Below are 7,093 nucleotides of genomic sequence, written 5' to 3'. Positions count from 1 at the left end.
TATGCTAAAACTATGAGATTTAATTACTATATTTTTCAAAACCTCAAGAAATGTCAGTATAATTTTCCCCTCCACATATCACTAAAAGCATTTCTCTCACAAACACTGGCACGTACACATCCTTCTTTCTCATTTTTTTTGATAAAAGGAAAAAATATCATTCAGTTATAACTTCAAAAGTTGTTAGAATGTCATAGAAAAATTTATAATTTTAATTATTAATATTCATACAATTTATTATTTATTTATAATTATTTCTTAGAACTTAAATTGGACTAAAATCTCCCCTAATAAAAACGTGAGAGATACTTCCACAAAACTTTTATGTTTGTAATATTGTTGGCATAAAATACTTGCAACATGTAGGTGTATAAATAAAGTGCTTAACTAGACACCCGTATTAAATTTCATATATAATATAGTAGTATAGACACAAATATTGACCAAGGAAGCTTTATTAAAATGGTGGCAGCAATTAATTTTGAAAATTTTAAGTGAGGGTTTGGGTGGGGTTGGAACAAATTCTAGAGGCCATTAGATGTGGAGGCATACATTGTGGGTAGGGGTCTATACAGTTGGGGCTCTTTTTGCATGTACAAATTTAGCCTATTGACATTCATGGTATTATAAAATGTTGGGTAAGTTATTTCTTTTCCTCTTATTTATTGATTTAAATTTGGTTTTGGTTTTAATTTTTTTAATTTGATCTATACATTTTAAATTTAATTTCAATTTAGTCTTTCCTTTTAAATTGGATGTTAAAATTAATAATTTTGTGAAAAGTGCCACTCTCTTGAATTATAAATGTGAAAAAAATTAACAAAAAAAACTACGTTGGAACTAAACTTAAATTGTGGAAATTAAATTATTCAAATTAAAATAATAAAAACTAAAATAAAATTTAAGTCAACTTATGAGAGTGAAAAAGTATAATTTATACCAAAAAGAAAAGTCATACTTTGATAACAAATCAGGCACAACATTAACTACTTTCAAAAGATCTCTTAAGGACAATCTATATAAGTGAGGGATAGGTTAGTGTGTTGCCATCAAATAAACTAAACCGTAAAAATGTCTTGCAATGGGGTGAACTAAAACCAGTAGTAGTTGATATTATCAAAGTTTGATTTTACTTCAATCAGATATTGAAGATATCAAAACACAACTTCATCACTGTTTGTTTGTTGAAATGGCAAGGCAAGAGAAACAAGTGCAGTTATGGGTGGTGCTAGCAATCTTCATTGCTATGGCAACTACTGTATACACTGCTGATGATGATAACTTGCACCCCTTTCCACCCCCATGCCGATTCCCATTCCCATTCCGATGCCCATTTCCAATCCCATGCCGACCACGCCCATGCCCACCATTCCCAATCCGATGCCGACCATTCCCATGCCCATTCCCTCCACCACCCCCATCACCACCGCCTCCATCGCCTTCACCACCCCCTCCACCACCTCCGTCACCACCGCCACCATCGCCTTCTCCACCCCCGCCCTCACCCCCTCCACCACCGCCTCCGTCGCCTTCACCACCCCCGCCCTCACCCCCTCCACCACCGCCTCCATCGCCTTCACCACCCCCTCCACCACCTCCGTCACCACCGCCACCATCGCCTTCGCCACCCCCGCCGTCACCCCCTCCACCACCGCCTCCGTCGCCTTCACCACCCCCTCCACCACCTCCGTCACCACCGCCACCGTCGCCTTCGCCACCCCCGCCCTCACCCCCTCCACCACCCCCGCCACCGCCTCCATCGCCTTCACCACCCCCTCCACCACCTCCGTCACCACCGCCACCGTCGCCTTCACCACCCCCGCCCTCACCCCCTCCACCACCGCCTCCGTCGCCTTCACCACCCCCTCCACCACCCCCGTCACCACCGCCTCCTTCACCTTCACCACCCCCTCCACCACCCCCGTCACCACCGCCTCCACCACCTCCTCCACCACCCCCGTCGCCTTCACCACCCACTCCACCACCCCCTCCACCACCCTCGTCACCACCGCCTCCGTCGCCTTCACCACCCCCGTCACCACCACCTGCGTCACCTCTACCACCCCCTCCACCACCCTCGTCACCACCACCTCCGTCGCCTTCACCACCCCCTCCACCACCCCCGTCACCACTGTCTCCGTCACCTCCACCACCCCCTCCACCGCCTCCGTCGCCTTCACCACCCACTCCACCACCCCCTCCACCACCCTCGTCACCACCGCCTCCGTCGCCTTCACCACCCACTCCACCACCCCCGTCACCACCGCCTCCGTCACCTTCACCACCCACTCCACCACCCCCTCCACCGCCTCCGTCGCCTTCACCACCCCCTCCACCACCCTCGTCAACACCACCTCCGTCGCCTTCACCACCCCCTCCACCACCCCCGTCAACACCGCCTCCGTCGCCTCCACCGCCCCCTCCACCACCCTCATCACCACCGCCTCCGTCGCCTTCACCACCCCCTCCACCGCCCCCTCCACCACCCTCATCACCACCACCTCCGTCACCTTCACCACCCCCTCCACCACCCCCGTCACCACTATCTCCGTCACCTCCACCACCCCCTCCACCGCCTCCGTCGCCTTCACCACCCACTCCACCACCCCCGTCACCACCGCCTCCGTCACCTTCACCACCCACTCCACCACCCCCTCCACCACCCTTGTCACCACCGCCTCCGTCGCCTTCACCACCCCCTCCACCACCCTCGTCACCACCACCTCCGTCTCCTCCACCACCGCCCCCGTCGCCTTCACCACCCCCGCCCCCGTCGCCTTCACCACCCCCGCCTCCGTCAAACTGTCCACGACGACTACTCTCCTCAACATCCTGACTATTAGAATCCCTACACAACAATGTTAGCTACTAGAGATCACTAATGAAATAATACTGTAATGGAACCTGCATTACTAAAAATAAAGAGCCAGAGTGCTATACTTGTATCTTTTTGACAGCTTCATTAACTGTTTAATGGATGCACCTTATATATTTCTATTTCTTTTCATGCATGTTATTAAATTGAGCATTTAAAATATTCCTTTTCTTTTTTAGCTTAATTATTATTTTTAACGAAAATATTATTATTTTTATTAATTTTACTTTACTTAACAAAAATAAGAAATAATTTAAATTTAAAATAAATTAAAAATAAGAATTTAAATCAAGAAAATTAAAGACTCAAGATTAATTTTATTGTAAGCATCAAACTTTGAGAGATTTATTTATTTTCTTAAACAGTTTTTCTATGCTCCTCAGTTCCAATCCAACACTTCCTTCACCAATAAAAATAAAAATAAAATAAAATAAGTAAAACCAAGCGCATAGGCGAAAATGTAAGTTTTTTTTTTTTTAATCTTTTTATTAGAAAGAGTCTCTTTCATTTTTATAAAAAGACGTGTACAAAAATATAGTGCAGATTATTCTTGTGAATTAATTGATTTTTTTAGTATTTTTACAAATTTTTTTTTATTATTTTAGTCTATTGTGAAAATAGCCTTATAAAGTTATGTATATGTGGCATGGAAAAGTTTTTATTTATTTATTGTTATCGAAGAGGCAGTTTTATTATAAATTTTTTTTTTAAGGTCCTTGATATTAAAATTTTATAAGATAAAAGACATATAATATTTTCATAGTAGTTAAGGTCCCTCAACATTTCTACAGAGAAATTCGACTTAAAAAAGTTTTTCCAGACTCAAAAGAAATTTCAATTTTTACAGACAAATTTATCTGATTTCACAGAGAAATTTCTCTGAGCTGGGCGAAATTTCTCTAAATCAAATTTTCTCTGTGAAAATATTGAGAAACTTTAGCTAATAAAAAAAAAAATCTTGAACCTCTTCTACTACACAAGGTTAGAGAGGGATGCTTTACTAATTTCCTCTTTTATTTATTTAAGTAGATAAACGAGCTACATAATATGGGGCAGCTCTCCTACAAAAATCCTACCTCAAAAATGGAGATGCCAAGAAAGGAAACTTAGGATATAATACAAGAGATTCCTATGAAAATGATTGTGCCAACTTTGCCATAGCATCAGCAACTGAGTTCGTCTGCACAGTCCAATCACGCTAAAGAAAGAACCTGAAATCATTAACAAGATATTGTATCCATGGTGAGCAATTAGTTTGTGATGTAAGTACCTAGAATAGGTTTTAAAAAATTGATCCAGAAAATAAATGAAAAGTTAAAATTGAAATAGTGTTATGTTATTAGGCAACGCTAGGCTTTAGGAAAATTGAGCATCATTGGATTCAAAAAAATTGATTTCTGCAAATATTTAACGTTTTTTATTCACACTGCAACAAAATTGGATTTTTACGACTTGCAATGCATGCCGTAAAAACTCTTTCACGACATACACACAAATATCATTATATAACATGCCATGGAAAGTTGAGCATCATTTACGACATACAGGTAAAGTTGTAAAAAGTAATAAATTAAACATTAGTGACATACTTTCTATGTCGTATATAACCAAAATCTTTAATACAAGTCCATTTTATTAACTACAAATTTTAATTACAAATACTCATTACATGGAGTAACAATAATAATATTCTCTCTCGAATAAATACAACAATAATACATGTCAAAATTCACATTGAGATACACATGAATCTCTCATTACAACAAGCTTTTCTCATTTACACTATGACGTATAATAGAAAATAAACTCTTCAATCCTCAATCCAGCATTCCAAACTTCGTTCCTGAAAAATGGTTAAAATAATCGAGATGAACACGAAGTCCAGTAGGAATCTTCCTTGATTCTAAACAATAAGGTCCCTAGATACTTTGCCAAAACACAAAAACATTTTTCTCTCTCTCTCTTTCTCTCTCTCTAAAAACCTCCTCCCCAGGCCTCTTCTTGGGCCGGCCAGCCGCCGCCTTCGGCTATGGCGGTCTGCTGGCCTAGCTCTTTCCAGCGTTCGCTTGTCAGTTTTTTCCCACCTAGGTGTGTTTGTGTTGCTGCGGTTGGTTTGTTTTGGTGACTCGGGGGCCACTTTAGCTGATTCATCAGGGGACGTCCAGGATCTTCATTCGTGTGCTCTTTTGCGAGTAAGAGCTTGAGGGGTGAACTCTGGTTCAGGTTGGTGAAGAAGTTTCGATGCTTTGTTAGGACGAAAACATGGGTGTCGAAGTCGATCCAGACCTGTCTGGTTTTCATTCGAGCGCTCCTCTTCGGGTGAGAGTTTGAGGGGTGAACTTCTTCTTAATGTATGGAGGTGTCCCAACGGTTGGTCGGTGTTTTGGTCAGTGTGTGGCGCTACAGTGGGTGTGAGTTAGCGGTGTTGGCTATGGAGTTGCAGCGGAAGAGATAATGGTGGCAGTGGGTGATGATCTGTCTTCGGCAACAAGTGTTGGAGCTGGGTGATTGGTGTGTTCAGGTGTGTTCAAGTGGGTGATTGGTTGATGGTTGATTCCGGTGTTGGCCCATGGAGCTGTTGGCTATGGTGTTTTCCGATGGTTTGGCCTCGGGAGTGCAGCAGCATAGGCGTTGTGTAGCCTTGGGAGTGCAGCAACTTAGGTGTGGGTCTTGGCATAGTGAATACGTTGTGTTCAGGCGGGTGGTTGGCCTTGGGAGTGTAGTATCCTAGGCGTGAGTGTGTGTAGCAGAATAGGCGTAGGTGGCGTGGGTCTCGGGTAGTGTGGGCTCTGGGTGTGTAGTAGGTGTATAAAATAATTGGGTTACCGGCTTGGGTGTTAGGAGTGTTAATTTTAGCAGTTTGGGTGTTTTGGTGGGTTGATTTTGTGGGGAATCATGTATTTTATTTTCTATTAAGTCCTTAACTTTTTTGTTTTTAAAAAAAAAAATTGTGAGGCCGAGGGGTTGGTTGTATGGTTGCGAGTAGCAATAGTAGGGGTTTTTTGTACTTTCCGAATCTCTCTCAGTACATTTCATCTTCCTGCACCTTTAATTTCATGTTAATTAATGAAATTTTTCTTTGCTGATCGAAAAAAAAAGGTCCCTAGATACATGTGGTCCTAAAATGCTAAAGAGTGATATAAACATAAATTCATTGTGCTCTTTTCATACTCAAATTATAATACATATAGGTAATACCATTCTCATAAAGAAATTCATGAAAACTTTTCAAAGAAAAGCCCTTTCATTTGTTTTTGTATCAGTCAAATATATATATTTTTTAAACAGAGTATTTTCAAGAATCCCTTGCTAATTTTAACTAGAAGTATGAACATAACAACGAATCACTCTCCTACATGTCACAACACATCATAACCCATTATAATCTACATAAAAAGAACCCATACAATTCTATATATTCGACTTTACTCAATCAAGATTATTCACTTTCCATTATCTCAAACACATGTACAAATCTCATTATAATCATTCCACACAATCCAAATTGGACTCCGGCTCCATTACCAAGACTTAACATCATACTGCACGCTTTACTGGTCACTAGCTGGAAAGAATGCGGAACCTCACACTTTACGGGTCATAAGCTGGAAGGAACCCGGAATCTCACGCTTTACCGGTCACAAGCCAGAAGGAACACGGAACCTTTACACATTTTATCAATCCACACGCTTTACCGGGCGCTACTCTGGAAGGAAAGCGGAACCTTTATTAAGCGCCACGCTTTGTCGGCTCAAATATGACAGGAAACAGACCCCAAGGCAACATTACAATCCATCAATTTCTTAGAGTCATTGCTCATTTTGAATTGTGGACAAAGCCAACACATTCATTTATCATTCCCATTACTTATTAGCTCAATAAGACGTACTCATTATGTTCCACAACATTCTCTAGTACTTATCAAGTCATTTGTTGTTATAATCCCGACAAAACCAATAACAACATTCATTATTTTTATCACAAAATTCATCCAATAACACATCCACTAAGAGCATATGGCGCATTTTTAGAAGCATTCTCAATTCTTATACTCCAATGGTCTTTTAACTTTTCCACATAATTATCAAGTCTTCATACTCAATTTCATAACACAATAATCATCATAAATTATCCCCAATTAATTAATTTAATTACTCATCTTAATTTCTCCAACATAACCCTTCTATACAATAGTTATTTTTCAACCATTATTCATCA

The sequence above is a fragment of the Camellia sinensis genome, chromosome 4 (genome assembly GCF_055761805.1).
Source record: "Camellia sinensis isolate YWXY chromosome 4, ASM5576180v1, whole genome shotgun sequence".
Classification (NCBI taxonomy): domain Eukaryota; kingdom Viridiplantae; phylum Streptophyta; class Magnoliopsida; order Ericales; family Theaceae; genus Camellia; species Camellia sinensis.
Note: the sequence above shows the minus strand (reverse complement) of the source record.